Here is an 18,512-nt window from a genome sequence, read left to right as displayed (position 1 = left end):
GAATCTACATTTTCTCTGTATAAAGCCTTTGGCACACGTTGCTAAAATTAACTGGGGTTTATGAAATCACTTATTAACTACAAAAAGGTGCTTCAAAGTGTCGGACAGCTAACTGATACGGAATCACTAGAATGTCTGTTGATCATAAACCAAGAAAATCTCTTGTCCACTATTTTACAGTATTTCATCTTCCAAGTTTTCAGCTAAATCACACTTTCTCCCTATCCTTGCACTAAGAAGTTCTCAGTGGTTTCATTTGTGTGGTTCAATCACTCAGCCAATGATGATGATTTCACATTTTCTGATCATACTGATGAGGGTAACAACAGAAATGAAAGGATCGTCACTCTCTCAAATCTACACTACATAAAACTGTGTCTCTGTCCATTCATTCATTCATTCATTCATTCATACATACATACATACATACATATGTACATGGTGTTCCATAAATTGCATCATTAAGGAAGGTCTTCAAGTATGTGGAATGAGTAAAATTTTTGAAATCATGGAGCATTAAAAGCCATAGACAGCCATTGCAGACTACTACTTTGAAGTGTGCTAATAGCAAATTATGAATAGTGCTTATCTGCTCACACTAATAATTATGGGAATTACTTTTAGATTACTTATATTAGTAGAAAAACAGTAACTTTGAAGAAAGGCACAGTTATTCACCTTAAACTACTATGTTGCTGTTTTTTCTGCTACTTTAACCAAAACATTTATGTTGATTTACAAATAACACTAACAGTTACCTATATGCTGGCAAAGTTAAAACATGTGTAATACAAACATTAGAGTTCAATGGAACTTACATCACTTAGTTCTAATATTATGATAAATTACAGGAAGATTGGCTAATAAGGTATTCTTCCATATCATCTCTGCGCACAAGGAGATTTTCAATTTCTGCTTGATGTCTACCAGCAACCTGTTACAGATTATTGCACCAGAATATAAGACTCCAATCTGAAGCTTAGATATGATGCACAATCTATAGTGAAATTATTTTTACTTCTGGTAGCGTGGTTGTGAATCTACATGTGCATCTACATCTACATAGATACTCTGCAAGCCACCATACAGTGCATGGTGGAGGGTACCCCATATCATTACTAATCATTTCCTTTCATGTTCCATTGGCAAATAGAGTGAGGGAAAAAGGGCTATCTGTATGCCTCCATATGAGCCCAAATTTCTCATATCTTATCTTCATGGCCCTTATGCGCAATATATGTTGGTGTCAATAGAGTCATTTGGCAGTCAGCTTCAAATGCTGGTTCCTAAATTTTCTCAATAGTGTTCCTCGAAAAGAACATCACATTCCCTCTACGGATTCCCATTTGAGTTCCTGAAACATCGCCTAGCACTTACATGTTGTTCAAACCTACTGGTAACAAATCTAGCAGCCCGTCTCCAAATTGCTTCGATGTCCTCCTTCAATCCAACAAGATACAGATCCCAAACAGTCAATCAATATTCAAGAATAGGTTGCACCAACATTCCATATGTGGTCTCCTTTACAGATGAACCACACTTTTCCAAAACTCTCCCAATAAACTGAAGTTGACAATTTGCCTTCCCTACCACAATCCTCATATGCTCTTCCCATTCCATATCACTTTACAACATTATGTCCAGATATTTAAACACTGTGACTGTGTCATGCAGTATATTACTAATACTGTATCGGAACATTACAGGTGTGTTTTTCCTACTTATCCACATTAACCTGCTTGTGTCTGTATATGTGTGGATGGATATGTGTGTGTGTGCGAGTGTATACCCGTCCTTTTTTCCCCCTAAGGTAAGTCTTTCCGCTCCCAGGATTGGAATGACTCCTTACCCTCTCCCTTAAAACCCACTTCCTTTCGTCTTTCCCTCTCCTTCCCTCTTTCCTGATGAGACAACAGTTTGTTGCGAAAGCTTGAATTTTGTGTGATGTATGTGTCTGTTTGTGTTTCTATCGATTTGCCAGCGCTTTCGTATGGTAAGTCACATCATCTTTGTTTTTAAATATATTTAACCTACATTTTCACACATTTAGAGCTAGCTGCCATTCATCACACCAGCTAGAATTTTTTTTAAGGTCATCTTGTATCCTCGGCTTTGACACCTTACTGTACACCACAGCATTATCAGCAAACAACCATAGACTGCTGCCCACTCTGTTCATCAAGTCATTTATGCATATACAGAACAACATCAGTCCTACCACACTTCCATGGGACACTCCTGTTGACATCCTTGTCTGTGACGGACACTCCACTTCGAGGACAGTACACTGGGTTGTGTTACTTAAGAAGTCTTCGAGCCACTCACATTATCTGTGAACTAATTCCATACGCTCATACCTTCTCTAACAGCCTGCAATGGAGCACTGTGTGAAATGCTTTCTGTAAATCTAGAAATATGGCATTTGCCTGTTGCCCTTCATCCATGGTTCATAACACATCATGTGAGAAAAGCGAAAGCTGAGTTTCACATGAGTCATGCTTTTTGAAACCTTGCTGAATTGGGGACATGAGCTTCTCAGCCTCAAGATAATTTATTATTTTCAAACTGAGAATATGTTCAAGGATTCTGTAGAAAACCAAAGTTAGAGATACTGGTCTATAATTTTGCGATCATTCTTTTACCCTTCTTATACACAGGAGTCACCTGTGCTTTTTTCCGGTTGCTTGGGACTTTGTGCTGGATGAGAGAGTTGCAATAAATGCAAGATAGGTAAGGGGCCAGTGCCATAGAGTACTCTTTGTAAAACCAAACTGGGATTTCATCCAGACCTGGTGACTTATGTGCTTTCAAATCTTTCAGTTGTTTGTCTATGCCAGGAATACTTATTACTGTATTGTCCGTACAGGGGTCTGTCCGCTGGCCGAATGACAGTATGTTTGCACGAGTCTCCTGATTAAATGATGGCATCATTCATCCTAAATTCAGTCCTGTTATTAATAACAGATTATCATTAGCGAGTACATATATTAGCACATAAGTGTAATAATACCTAGATGCCCAAAGATGCTTGTGCAAGATGTTCAGTTATCAACTTAACCCAATATTCGTACTGCAGGGTTCTGTAAACACTTTGAACTCAGCTGAACTGCTACATGTGAGCAATATGTGTACCACCAATAAACGCCACTGTTTCTGCACAGTTCTTGAATGTCCTGGGCAAATCATATATCTACCTCAAGAACAGGAACGAGCCATGCTCTAAACCTTGTACAACACCATATTTGATGGTTTCCTCAGTCTGAATTTAACCGTGTTCCTGTCATATCATCTGTTAATGTGACCATCCACTTTCTATTGTTAAGATATTAGTGTGAGGGGAATACCTTTATTACCATAGAATTTTAGGTTCCATTGTAGAATTTTATGATCCACCCAATACAAGGCCTTGGCAAAATCACTGAAAATGCATAATGGGTAAATTTTCTCATTTAATTCAATCATAGCTGAGGTTGTGAGATGATACTGTTATGGCCTGGTTGGTTCTGGCTGCAGAGCTGCGTGTGCAGAAAGTTATAGTATAGGTTTCCAGTAGAGCTTGGAATCAAGAATGGTTACTGAAAAGGAACATTCTGTATTACTTGATGATGTCTTCCAGACAGTAGTTAGATGGTAGTGGCCAAGATGTCAGACCTGACCATTAGGCAGTGGGTGATGTCCCGAATGGTATGCCGAGACAGCAGCGGCTGGTGACGGGCAGTGACTTTGCTGATGTAAGTCACTTTGCCAGTTTGGCGATCTAAGGCAAAGCCAGCGCTCTGAGATGCACAGGCCCCATTTCAAACCCAGGATACTCGGAGACTGCTGGAATGTCAAGTGATGCCATCCACCGGGCAGCCTCACCTCAGCAGATCCAGTTCGAAGTTCGGAACTGTCAGGGCTAGTGATGGCTTGTAGATAAGCAGCTTCATCTAGTCAGTGATGCTGCTTGTTGAGGCTGGAGTAGCTCAGCCGCACAGCCAACCGATGACTGGCCCAGAGACTGCGTTGTTCAACCTCACGATCCTGAAGCAACGATGCTATCAGCTGTGTTGGGATCATTTGTACACCTTATGGCTGGGTGTTTTATGACAGGTGGTAGGTTCCCATACTCAGCTGTGAAAATACATGTACTACACCATGCTGTAACACAGTTTTGTTGGATACAGCCTTCTTAAGCATGTAACTAATATCTACAACTTCTTAAATGGATGCATACACTAAAAACATTAATAATTTCAGTCATAGAACTCCAGTTCTAGCACCTAGGTATTTTGCTTGTTCACACGATTGTAGCTGGCTGACAATATTCATAGCAGAGAATCTTGCACTTTTTAAGTAATATACAGGGTTATGTTTATGCTTGATATGAGTATCATTTCCCTTGTCTAACTGAAATTCATGTTGTCAGTTAGCATTATCTGCAGAGTTGCTTTAGTGCATTTTGATCAACGGAAAACATTCTTGAGACTGTTCTTAGCTTTCTCTGTTATGAGTTTTAGTGTTTTATATGTCACAACACTGTTACAATCAGCGGTATAAAGAGGAACAAAGAAACAAAATGTAAAATAAAATAACTGATGAACCAGGCATTAGGCTAACCATTTGTTGGGTGACAGAGATTAGTTACGTACCTCTAGGGGAGTGTGGGAACAAACGTGAAAATTAACCCAGGCCTACTGCATGGACATAAGACCGGAGCTCATTTCGAAGTCCTCTACATCTGTTGCTTTTGATAGTGTCAACAGTAATCTAATGTAGGGGCCAGTGATAAAGAGCCACTTAAAATATAATATCAAAGAATGCACTGAGCACTGTGGTGCAATGTAAGACATTAGACTCAGATTCAGAAGGACAGTGCTTCAGATTCCCAACTGGCCCAACAGATTTAGGTTTTCATAATTTTCCTAATGCATTTAGCATGAATGCCATGATGGTTCTTTTGCAAGGAACCTTTTTTCCTTGCTTTTGTTCGAAGAATGCACCTTATTGGGCCTTGACATACAAAAATAGAAGAACCTCTTTTTCATTAAACATAGCAGTCTAAATACAAATTACCAGTCACAATTATCAGTAGACAATGGAAGCACTATGTGGTAGTAATTTAAGGGCTAATTATAAGTAGTGGCATTAAGAGTAATAGACAAACAGCACAAATTAAAAAACACTATGTGGTAGTAATTTAATGAGTAGTGGCATTAAGCATAATAGACAAATAGCCCAAATTAAAAATGAAATTATAGCAGCAGTTCACGAGTTTTCTGTTCAGATAAGGATCTGATGTACAGGAGAATAAAAGTGACAGGGAGGCTTTTGGTAAATGAACAAGTGTTTCCAAAACTAAACTTTCAACACAAGTGCAAAGGAGAGATTGTAATCACTATGTATTACTAGTTTTGACTTTTGGCAGTGAGACACAGGGGGGCAGAGAGGGCCAGGGGTCAAGGTAATATTATTTTTTGTGGTGGATGAAGAAATAGTTTTGAAATTTCATGACAAATGGCTCTGGGTTGACTTGGTACTAGACAGTATTCATTAAATGTTCTGGTTTCTTCATATTGATATTGTCTTGTTGATATGGTCAGATGCAAGTTAATTTTGCAAATATTTTTTATAAGGGTATACCCTCACTGGGTACACCCTTAAATAGGAACTTCTAGGGAAGACAGGAAGATAAGAAAATGAACTTACAAATCAAGGAACATACTAGAGTGTAAGATATAGCCTTGACTGTAATTAAAATTAATTGGAGGTGATCAGGAATGGTGCTAGATGGACCAAGAAAGTTGGACTCCAAGAGATAGAAAAATCTGAGAATACACTGTAATGTAAGGTGGATGGATAGCATTACAACACTTGCAGGAACAACATGAACGGGTGTAGCTGAGGACCATAATGCATGGAAATGTTTGGAATACACTTTTATTTGGCAGTGGATGTGAAGTGGCTGAAGCTGATGATGATAAAAAACTGCAATGATAGTCAGTCTTGCCACAGCCACAGAAATGAGCATTTGGGTGTCTGTGTGGTTGTGCATGTGAATGTAAATGTGTGTACTTTCACTAGAGAAAGAGCAGTAGGACAAAATCATATGTAAATACAGTATTGTATTGAGTGTTTCTACATGCCATATGTCAGTCAGCAATGGGTGAGTGGTTGCCTTTTTTTATTGTACATTCACTTAAATTTAATACACTTCTGGGAAATTGCATCTTGTCTCCCAAATGAAATGCTTATAAAGACTGATCAGGCAGATCGTTGAATATTTCATTCTACTTTTGCAGTCTGCAGAATCCTGTCAGATTAAATTAACAGAAGTACAGAATGGACACAGAAATGTATGGGTGGTCACTGGATGTTTGTCTGAGCATTCACCCATTATGAGAACTGGTCAGTGGAGTACCACGGGATTGCTGCCAACACCAAGACAAACCTACCTCTGCACTTCCTGGCAGGATATAGCCACGTAGGGTACAAATTTATTTGGCTGTCCACCACGCATAAATGCAACCTCTTGTTAAGTACACTGTGAAGCATCACTCATTGGATTATCTTGCTGTCTACTCTCACCCACTTTGCATGATAAAGGCAATATTTATGTCTTGTCCATGCATTGACAGTGGTGCTCCCCCCCCCCCCCCTTCTTCCCCCTGTGAAATCTGGAGTACACAGTTTTTATTCATTATAGAATTATACACTTCCAGATATGAGTGAACAATCAGTTCTCTGTGATACAACAAGTTTTTGTGTCACCTAAAAAAATTCAGTTCTTGTAAAATAATAAATCTTGAAACTGACCATACAGGGTGATTCCATGATGATGTTGTTAACTTTCAGGGGTGATGAAGAAGGGTAACCATACAATACCCCAGTCTGAAAATGACTGGGTCAAGAGTTATAAGCTATAAGCATTCTGATACCTCTGACAGGGGACCTCTTCTACTGCATGCTCTTTGATTTCCATATTTTGGGAGGACGAAGTATGGATCAAAATAAGGAAAAAAGTCCAGTAAACAGGGGCTTTAAAGTGCCTCTCTGAAATGATTTTGATAATTCATCTGTTTGCTTTTTCCCATGATCCAGTTGGTTCCCTGGGTGTTGTCCAGACTGAAACATCCTACAGACGTAATAGTCTCTGGTGCGCTTATTTGAATAATTTTCTTCCAAGATTGCCTTCATCTGATTCTAATTATTAGCTCTATCCCAGAAATTTGTTTTTGCCCTAGCTTCTTCCACGGTTTTAGACTAGATATATTGAAGTAGCAATGGTTTGTCGGCCATCTGGTTTACTTTGAACGTCACGTTCACTTTCTCAATGAACTGTCTCAGTTCAGACTTAGCCCCACTAAATGACTTACTGGCTAATAGAAGAGCATCCTTTGTGCTGATGCCTCTAACATCTGAAGTACTATACAGTGTTATGCAAAGAGTCTTAAAACTATTTCCAAAACTCTTTGTGTTGATGATGCTTTAGTTCTGCTGGTTTCCCTTGTAGTTCCTTCTACAAGTATTTCTTCCTCTACCGGGCTCCCCTGCAACTTGTCTGGCCCAGGCAAGTTCACCATGTATCTGCTGGGATCTCAGGATGGCTTCTGCTTCCTTTGAACTGTTTCACAGGCCTAGTCATTGATCTTCCTACTGTACACAGTTCGAGGGACTGATTCCGATAGCCTTTCTACGTCTCCAACTTTGGAATGCCTCTACACAACATAGCCCACACACCTGACATCAAAAATTTTATATCACATCCCGGCACAGGTCCAATCACCCGCTTGGACAAAGGTGTGACCTGCACAGTTGCAACCAGAACATTGACAACTGTGTGGGCTGAGGCCTACTGAGCTACCTTCAATAAAGTGAGAGGGAGACAGATTCCCAGGATGCTTAGCACAGGTGATTTTGGAATAGAGGGGAGAAGTTGTTAGCTATGTAGGAAGTGAATAAGAGTGCGACCACGTATGGATTCAATTTAAGCACAAACTATTTTCCAATAGTTCCACCTTATTAAGAGAGGTATCTTGCAGTGCCTTTATATCTTGGAAAATCAATGAGTACACTCTACCACTCTCTGTACCGGTGGTCATCAAACTGTGGCCCATGGGCTGCATGCGGCCCAGATCATATGTTTATGCAGCCCATGGATCTCAGTCATATTTTATGACATTATGTGTCAAGCACCTAATGGCCAAATCCAAAAAAATCAACTAATGTTAATAGCTTCATAAGAGAGTAGTTTTCCTGCTCTGTAACAAACAAAAATACTGATAGATAGTAATGTTTTAAGATATACCTCATTTTAATTAACATTGGTGTATTCAGCAAGAGCTAAGTAAGTTGGCCAATTATATCAGCAAGTAGAAAGGTAAGTAACATGGGCACTGTGGGATTATGGGCTGTGTAAGAGGGAATCTTTATCAATTCAATTCAATTCAATTCAATTTATTAGCTTCCACTACTGACAATTCAGAGCAACTACATCTACATCTATACTCTGCAAATCAATGTGAGTTGTATGGCAGGAGGTACGTCCCTTTGTACCAGTTCTTAGGGTTTCTTTCTGTCCCACTCACCTAAAAAACATAGGAAGAATGACTGTTTGAATGCCTCTGTGTGTGCAGTAATTATTCTGATCTTTTTCTCATGATCCCTATGTGAGCAATACATAGGAGACTGTGGCACATTCCTAGAGTCACACTGTAGTATATTCCTAGAGTCAGCCAGTTCTTGAAACTTTGTTAATAGACTTTTTCAGGATAATTTACATCTATCTTCAAGAGCCTTCCAGTTCAGTCCCTTCAGTATCTCTGTGACACTCTCCAATAGATTAAAAAAACCTGTGATGATTTGCACTGCCCTTCTTAGCATGTATTCTATATCCCCTATTAGTCCTATGTGTGCGGGTTCAACACATTTGAGCAATATTCAAGATTAGGTCATATGAGTGATTTATAAACAATCTCCTTTGTAGACTGATTGCACTTCCCCTGTATTCTACCAACAATCTGAAGTCTTCCACCTGCTTTACCCATGACTGAGCCTATGTGATCATTCCATTCCATATGGCTACAGTGTGTTGCACCCAGATATTTATATGATTTGGCCAATTCCAAAAGTGACTCACTGATGATATAATTATAAATACTATGTTTTTTTCATTTTGTGAAGTGCACAAGTTTATGTTTCTGAACATTTAAAGCAAGTTGCCAGTCTTCGCACCACTTTGAAATCTTGTCAACATCTGACTGAATATTTACGCTACTTGCTTCAGAGAGTATTTCATTATAAATAACTGCATCGTCTGCAAAAATCCTCATGCTACTATTAACATTGTCTGCAAGGTCATTAATATAAACATTTCCCTGGGGCACAACCAAAGTTACTTCTACATCCGATGATGACTCTCCATCCAAGATAACATGCTGTGGCCCCCCCACCAAAAATACCTGTCCATCCCAAATGGTCGATCTTTTGACAATAAGCGTAGATGTGGTACTGAGTCAAATACTTTTCGGAAGCCAAGAAATCCTGCATTTACCTAACTGCCTTGATCTAAAGCTTTCAGTATGTCGTGTGAGAAAAATGCAAGTTGGATTTCACATTATCAATGTTTTCAGAATCCACGCTGGTTGGCACTGAGATGGTCATTCCATTCAAGATACCTCATTATGTTTGAGCTCAGAACATATTCTAACGTTCTGCAAGAAATTGATCTCAAAGATATCGGATGGTAGTTTTCTACTACAGGTGTGACCTGAGCTTTTTTCAAAGAACTGGGCATGGTTTTCTGTTCAAGGGATCTATGATAGATCATAGTTAGAATAGGGGCTAACTCAACTGCAAATTTAGTACAGTATCTGACAGGGATTCCATGGGGGCCTGGAGGTTTGTTCAGTTTCAATGGTTTCAGCTGTTTTTCAGCACAACTGGTACTAATACTTATTTCATTCAACTTTTCAGTGGTATGAGAATTAAATTGGGGCAATTGTCCCGGGTTTTCCATTGTAAAGGAACATTTGGAAAAGGAGTTAAGCATTTCAGCTTTTGATTTGCTATCCACAATTTCAGTTCCTGTCTCATTCGGTAGGGACTGGACAGTAACTTTGGTAACCAGAATTTCTTTAGGTCCTGTGAAAGATCATTTGACAATATTCTGTTACAGTAGTCACTGAAGGCATCACACAATGCTCTCTTGACAGCCAAACACATTTCATTTAGCATCTCTCTATCTACAGCCCTACGCTTTGTTTTACATCTATTATGCAGTAGTCTCTGTTTCTTTAGAAGTATCTTTACAGTGACTGTATACCATCGAGGTTCCCTCCCATTATGGACTGGTCTGATGGGCACATATCTATCCAGTGTGTGACCAACTATTCTTTTAAACTTGAGCAATAGTTGCTGTACATGCTCCAGCCTTGCACTGAAACTTTCAAGTTCCTCATTGAGCTATGACACTACTGAATTTTTTATCTAGTTTACTGAACATGTATGTGTTTCTGCTTGGTTTAGTTGACCTTTATACTTTGCTAATGATGGTTGCCACAACCGCATCATGGTCACTGATACCAGTTTCTGTGTGGACATCTACAGAGATGTTTCCATCATGAGAGCGGTTCCTAACTATATGTTCTAGGTAGTTTTCAGAGAAGGCATTTCGTACTATTTCACTGGATGTCTTATCATGTCCACCACAAACAAAACTGTAATTTTTCCCAATTAATTGTTGGGTGATTAAAGTCTCTACCAGTGATTGCACTATACTTGGGGAACTTACAAACAATTGAACTGAGGTTTAGTTTCAGTTATATCAGATGAGTCTGGTGGGCCATAGAAGGATCCATTTTATGACCGCCCATGACACTGAGTCTTATCCAAACAATCTCACATGAAGCTTCAGTTTCTACCTCAGTGGATTTGAGTTTCTTGTCTACTTTGATAAATACACCATCTCCATTTCACATTTGCCTACCTTATCGATATACACTTAAATTCTCCCAAAAAATCTCACTGCTATCAATTTCAGGTTTCAATCAGCTTTCTGTACCTACTATTATACGACCTTCACCAGTTTTCATGAGTGCTACAAACTCTGGCACTTTATTGTGAATGCTTTGACAGTTTACTATTGGGATTTTAATACTCTAACTTGTGGGAGGCATTTCTTTCAATCTTTCACTGATACTTCTGGATTTCTTACGGCTATTGTTACACTGATTGGGTGGAGAGTCGCCTAATCTAAAAAAAACCACACATAGTCAGCTATCTGAGTAGCAGCCTCTGATGTGTAGTGCACACCTGACCCATTTAGGGGGACCCCACAGTTCTCAGCCCCATAGTACAAGTCCAGGAAGTCACAGCCTACCTTGTCACAGAACCTCCAGTGTGTCTGGTCCAGTCCTTCCACTTGACTCAGAACCAAAGGGCCACGATCAGGTCTGGGGACAATACCGCAAATTGTGAGCTTCACTGAAACTCCTTGTGCAAGACTGATCTTCTCAACCTGTTGCTGGAATGACCTAAGTACAACCTCAGAGCCCAGATGACCGGCATCATTTGTTCCAGTGTGTGCCACAATCTGCAGTTGGTTGCACACTGTTCCTTCAGCCCCAGGCATACACAGTGAGTGCACCTGTTGTCCTGTCCTGTTCCTTGCTGCCATTTCCCTAAAGGTACCATCATTTGCCATACATTTGAACTGACAGTGATTAATAGGCCCATCCTATCCTTTTGCATTTGCCTTCTCCTGACATCGGACAGAACAGGCTTCCCCAAAACAGGTGAAGTGAGTCCCAGTGACTCAGTTTCAGTTCCATTGAGACAGAGCACTTCAGACTTGTTGGTTAGAGGGTTTGGCACAATACCCCAAGCCCTGCCTGGCCCCGTCCACACTGTACAGGACGCCTAGACCTACCACTGACATGCCACTCACAGTCAAGTGGATGAATAATGACAGATCCTGTACTTTCTGCACAGGAGACAGGATCCACAAGAGAATGACTTGGACCAATCAGCTGCTCTGGTATAACTTTTGTTGTGGAAGTAACATGGATTCATGAATGTGCATAATAGAGACAGTCATCCTCGAATGCAGTAAATGTTTGTAGCAAGGAATATGATATTAAATTAAGGCTTTTGTAATAAAATGCAATAAATAAAAGAAAAATGACATTCAAAACACTTTGTAAACATTTTTGGTCATATCTCACATAATGCATTCAAAAACAAGTACGGTTAACGTAATCAACCAATTAATGATCCACACACAGACATGCAACAACACTTTAGTTGGGCAATTACAGAGCCACAACTTTAGGTTGCTTCGGGTCGCAACAACCTGAAACAGAAAACAGTCGACAAGAAGCATTCTGAATGGAGCCGACTTTTAACGGTCAGTACTTCAGGCCAGCAGCCAACTTATTCCTCGCTTGCTATAGCAGGTATATTGTCGTATCGTAACATACTAATTCACGTAGATTACCGAATAACAATAGGCTCAGTAGACCACAGCCTGAGGCGCCACGCCACAATGTCAGTATTGGCTCTTGACCAAAAAACGTTTGACGACCACTGCTCTATTTGTCAGTACTTTCTAGCAACTCCTGGTTCCTGAGTTCTACCTCTCACTATCAGAGCACTGCTTGCTTCAACAATACACAATCAAATACTTTAATTACAATGGGAGACAAGAGTGAGACAGTGCTTTTTCCTATTTATATTTTGACACACAGAAAATAACTTCTGGTGTTACTCGTTGCTATTACTAGAGACAAGGTCTACAGAGCTTGTCCTTTTCTAACCGGTGGATATCTTAAGATAATAACTGTTGCTGGAGACTTACTGGAAATTCAATTGTCCTTACTCAAATGTGTACAGACATGTAGTTATTACCATGTCAGCATTGAAGTGGTGCCAACTCCCTCCACGACCTATCAAGGCCTCATTACTTCCTGCTACCTTTCAATAACATGTCTATTGGGAGCAGGGAGAACTCCTTCCCTTACATGACACCAGTTCCAGAGGAAAATTTGATTATTGACAGTGATCTCATCTTTCCTATTCCAATACCACCTCTTTACCTGATGCTTGCCAGTCTGCTTGCAGAAGAAGGCTGATGAAAAATTAAAGTGAAAAAGTAAAAAGTAAATGTCCTTTTCCAGAGTCACTGAACAGTTGATGATGTACGTCGCTTACGTTGACGTATATGCCTTTATTCTTTCACATTCCGGCCGTAAATGAAACAAAATACATCCGTATCACAGCAAGATCTTCTTTCCAAATATTTTACTGTTCACTGTAATACATACACGCAGCATAGAACGATAAATTTTTATCAAATCGAAGTTACACAACACTCATTTACACACAGTTTTAGCGAATGTTTTATTTTTTATTGAAGGCATATTACTTTTGTCCATGTATTTGCTACTGTTGTCATACAAACAGAGTGGCCTTAGAAGATGACGCTCGTTCAAATGGTGGTTACGCCAAGTATGGTTCAGCCGTCCCTTTCGGTGCGCTTATTTTTGCTGCAATTTTTTTCCGCCAACTTCATCACCAAACACCTCAAAAAATATATACGCTGATGTGATCAAACTTTAAGGTGTTACAACTAAAAGGTCACAAAAGGAGAGCTTTCTAAACAAGACATGTAAAGAGACCAAACTACTTCACCTTGGAAGAAATTTTGCCACGGCGAATTTATTGACGACTTTGAACGCCGCTCGGAACACGAAATAATGATTCAAATAAATAAAACGATCAGAATTTACACAGGGCAACTTATTGAATCATCTTGCGAAGCTTTACAGGTGCATCACACCAATGCGCTAAAATTCAGAACTTCAAACTTGGTCAAAAGATTTGAAATGTCATCGTGGTATTTTGTTGACCTTTACTTAAAAGCTCGTACTATCAACGTATAAAATTTGTGAGCGAGAAATATGTATTTCTTCCTTTCTTAGTTCCGTGAACCTGCACGTAAAATTTGAACAAAAGCTGAGATGGTCGAGAGGGGAATATCTCTAAACCTAGACTAGTGGTATTCAACCTGGACTCTAAAGCTCACTGGTGTGCGTTCCAGCTTTCATGGTGAGAGGTAGGCGATAGGATTTTTAAAAATCATCTTCACTGTATTTTCATAAAATTTTGACACAGTCTTTGGTTCTCCAGCGTTTTGACCATGTAGCGATTATGAATACACGTGTTAGTTCATAACATCTACATCTGTACTCCGCAAGCCAATTTACGGTGTGTGGTGGAGGATACTTCTAGCACCACCGCCTTCCCCTTCACTCCCTCCCCCCTAATCAGATCAAGCTGCCAACACTGCACTCGCGATACACGATTCTGAAAAAGAAAATCACAATTCAGATTGCGAGCTGAATGTCTGGTATGTGCGTTGGCATTTAAATTCATCTGCGCATTAATTTTGACAACAAAAATTAAAATACAAAACCACGCCCCCATAATAGTTTTACATTCTGTACGAAAGAACGAATTTACAAACATAATCCAAGTAACAATTACCTGAATTCCGTTACAGCACCACTGAAAGATTCGTGTTATATATTAATGAAGGCAACAAAAATGAGCTAGCCATTAAAGCAGTATCACTGTAATTAAAATATGCTGTTTGTATCTGTGCTTTGGTGTTTTACAAGGGCAGCAGTCGGCTTGATTATGAAGACAATTATTTCATGGGTAAAATTTCCCTGTAGAGTGTCCAATTGTAGTGGCCTTGTTCCACAAACGGAACCGGATTTTCCTGTGCTAAAAGAGAAAGATCACAGCCATGTTTAAAAGTGCGTCTGGCAGCTTTTCACATGCTTCCGTGGTGAACTGCCGTGGCGTACCTCTCATCTCATAGGCTGGTGCTATGTCTAGCCGCTAACATACGGAAACTATGCCTCATCACCTACTCTGAGGAGGCACACATTAAGACCGCCTGCTTATCAGTGTATTTGTCCAAATTTGGAAAAATATACAGCAGCGCTTCTGTGTGAGTTCTTGGCAGGTTTCCAGAGACATATGGCACTACATATCTGCGCAAAGATCATACAATCCCCGTGTTGCGAGCCGGTGGTTTGTTCACGCGGAGCTTGTAAAACTACTACGTGCAGCAGCTGATTGTATGCTAGTAACTATACGAATCGGCCTTGTCTGTGAAGCGAACGAAGTACTGTTTTAAATAAACTATACTAAAATAAACAATTTGGACGCCAGGGTACAAATGGCCAAAACACCTGTGTCCGAAATAAAATAGCTTTCTTGTTAGAAAGTACAAATTCCACCCTGAAATGATAAGCGAAGCTCAGACTTTCACTGATGCCTGTTTCATGAACAAAATCTTTCTTTCGTGTAGTATTATGTGGTGGCTGAAAAGAGAAGCAATCTACTCTCCATAAAGTTTTCAAAAATGGGTTAAAGTTTAAACGTGTTTGCACGTCCAGCGTCACAACACACGAAGAGACGGGGCCATCCTAAGAGGCAACCATTTCCACAAACATCGAAAAGCACGCGGATGTCTGGACAGAAAGCAACAGCTAGAACACTCTTTCTTCCTGAATACGAGTATTGCACCACCAATGCGACAACAAAGGTTATTTTTTCTAGTCAAATCTCGTGAAGTCGGTTTGTTCTTTACTTACTTGAAAATCACAAGCTTTGTTCTTGGCAGAAGAATGTCGCAGTTGGCCCCACGGAGCTGCAATGTGACACTCCGACTCGAAATTAATTACATCGACTATTTCTCCGTAAACGCCTTTTTTTTTCAAAATAATGTGCTACAGTGTGTATCATAAAGAATAACTCCAGTCTAGATCAAATTACAAGACGCACCTCTACAACGTCGAACAACTTTTTTCATTGTCCGTCTGCCTTTTTCAGACACAGAAATTCTATATTATTGTTAATACCTCAAAATCAAGGAACACTGTACATCAAGGAACACTACACCGATGTCGCGTAATTAAGCTATCGTTAATTCTCTTCTGTCTTTCGAGTTTCCATCGTTCACTGCCAGATGGCACTCGCCTCGTTTTCTCGGATATAGGCCAACTCTTTCTCAGTACTGTTCAACAGCAGTTTATCCGCAATAGGGAAAAAAGTCAGTAATTAATTTCTACTCTTGCGTAAAAAAACACATGCAGATGACGATTGAAAGTCGCTAATCCTCTCTATAGAGAAAAAAAAGAAAAATTGGCGTCCCAGATGACATCAGGCGAATTTGATCGCTAACTCATCAACATGAGTTTACTGTTATGCTCTTCAAACCTATGTAGCACGATCCTGGGCTTTTGACACGGGTAGTTATTCTGTTGGAAGATACGACCGCCGTCGGGAGACCATCATGCGCGAAGAAATGCAGGTGGTGCGCAATGATGTTCACGTAGTCCACAACTGTGATGGTGGCTTCGATTACTACCGCAGGTCCTATGGAGGCCCTGGTGAATTAGTCCAGTGAAACTGTCAGAAAAAAAGCCTGTACCTTGCAAAAGGTGGGGTAGAAGACTTTATTTTTTAACTCGTTCATATTGTTGGAAAGGTTATAAAACCAAGTTTTGTCAACAAAACTTCTCTTGGGAAAACTTTCTGCAGTCAAACAACTTCGAAAATTTCGGACTTTTTCAGTTTTCCAAACTATCTCAGTTTCATTTGCTCCTACCGTTCGGGGTCAGGGATTTTCTCTGCCTCGTGATGACTGGGTGTTGTGTGATGTCCTTAGGTTAGTTAGGTTTAAGTAGTTCTAAGTTCTAGGGGACTGATCACCATAGATTTTAAGTCCCATAGTGCTCAGAGCCATTTGAACCATTTTTTTTTTGCTCCTATCGCTTTGACGTCTATTTTCTTTTTTAAAGAGCACAGAATTCTCTACAAATTTGATTCTTACCATTTTTTTCTACTCCCAGTATCTAAGGCGCTACAGAGCGTCAAAAAATACTAATTTTTCAAATTTCGAGCAAAGAATAGTTGGTGACAATTTCCACGATGTAAAGTTCCGTAGAAAAGATAAAGTTGTGACTCTCCTTTCTGCGTTCAATTCTGTAAAAGCTGGGAGCACTAAAATTATTCCTGTTGATCCTTTAACTCTTTTCCAAAGGATCTGTTTAATGAAACAAAGTGAAGAAGAGTTAAAAGCCTTTCTGAAATATGAACTTGCTCCTTAATGGTTCAAATGGCTCTGAGCACTATGGGACTTAACAGCTATGGTCATCAGTCCCCTAGAACTTAGAACTACTTAAAACTAACTAACCTAAGGACAGCACACAACACCCAGCCATTACGAGGCAGAGAAAATCCCTGACCCCGCCGGTAATCGAACCCGGGAACCCGGGCGTGGGAAGCGAGAACGCTACCGCACGACCACGAGATGCGGGCTTTGCTCCTTACCCAATGTCCGTATTCTCAGAAAAAGACATGCGAAAAGGAACAAAATCTTCATTCTACAATGCCTTCGTTCCAGTGGAAGATGTGAAGTCAGGTGGACCGAGTAAATTTTTTGTCATTGATGGAGGGTACCTTATCCACAATGTGACTTGGACTCGAAATGTTTGCTTCAAGTCAATAGCCCAAACCTATGTTTCTTACCTGCACCGTCATTTTGGATCTCAATTTGCTATTGTATTTGATGGGTATCCATGTGCGGGAGACAAATGTAGCACAAAGAGTGCTGAGAGGATTCGTAGGTCCAAAAAACCTTCTTCGGTTGACGTTGTGGTTGAATCGGAGATGGTGAACCAAGTCCCTCAGGACAAGTTCTTGTACAACGAACGAAACAAGATGCGTTTGATCACACTTCTTAAAAAGGAATTTCTAGAGTGTATCATTGAAGTGCACCAGGCACAAGAAGATGCTGACGTTATGATTGTACCATCTGCCATTTCAAGAACCAAAGATTTTGGAAGTGTTGTCATTATAGGAGAAGATGTTGACCTGCTTGTGCTCATGACCGGTTTGGGGCAAGGCATTAAAAACTTATTTTTCTTAAAGCCAGGGAGAGGAAATGCAGAAGACAAGTGGTTTTCCACTGCATCTTACAAGTTTGACAGTGAATATATTCTGCTCACTCACGCCTTTAGCGGATGTGATACAACATCTGCTTTTTTGGTCAAGGAAAAATTAAGTGCTGCAATATTGTTGCGAAAAATGAACACCTAACCTCAGCGCTTTGTACGTTCAATAAACCACATGCTACCCGTGAAGAAATAATAACTGCAGGAGAACAGGTTACTATCGCATTGTATAGTGGAGGTGTCAGCAATTCCCACACACTAGACCATTTGCGGTACCAGCTATTCGCCAAGTCTGCCACAAAAAGCAAACTGAATCTTGCACGGTTGCCACCTACACAAGATGCTGCACAACATCATTCGTTGCGGACTTACCAACAAGTCCAAAGTTGGATGGGAAACTCCTGAGAAATGGGGCTGGAATCACAGTGACCACGGTCCAATACCCGTTATAATGAGCCAAGATCCAGCACCTGAAGCACTTCTTCACATTATTTCATGCTCATG

This window comes from Schistocerca americana, chromosome 4, assembly GCF_021461395.2.
Source record: "Schistocerca americana isolate TAMUIC-IGC-003095 chromosome 4, iqSchAmer2.1, whole genome shotgun sequence".
NCBI classification, from domain to species: Eukaryota; Metazoa; Arthropoda; class Insecta; order Orthoptera; family Acrididae; genus Schistocerca; species Schistocerca americana.
The sequence above is the reverse complement of the archived record's forward strand: the minus strand, read 5'-3'. Positions refer to the sequence as shown.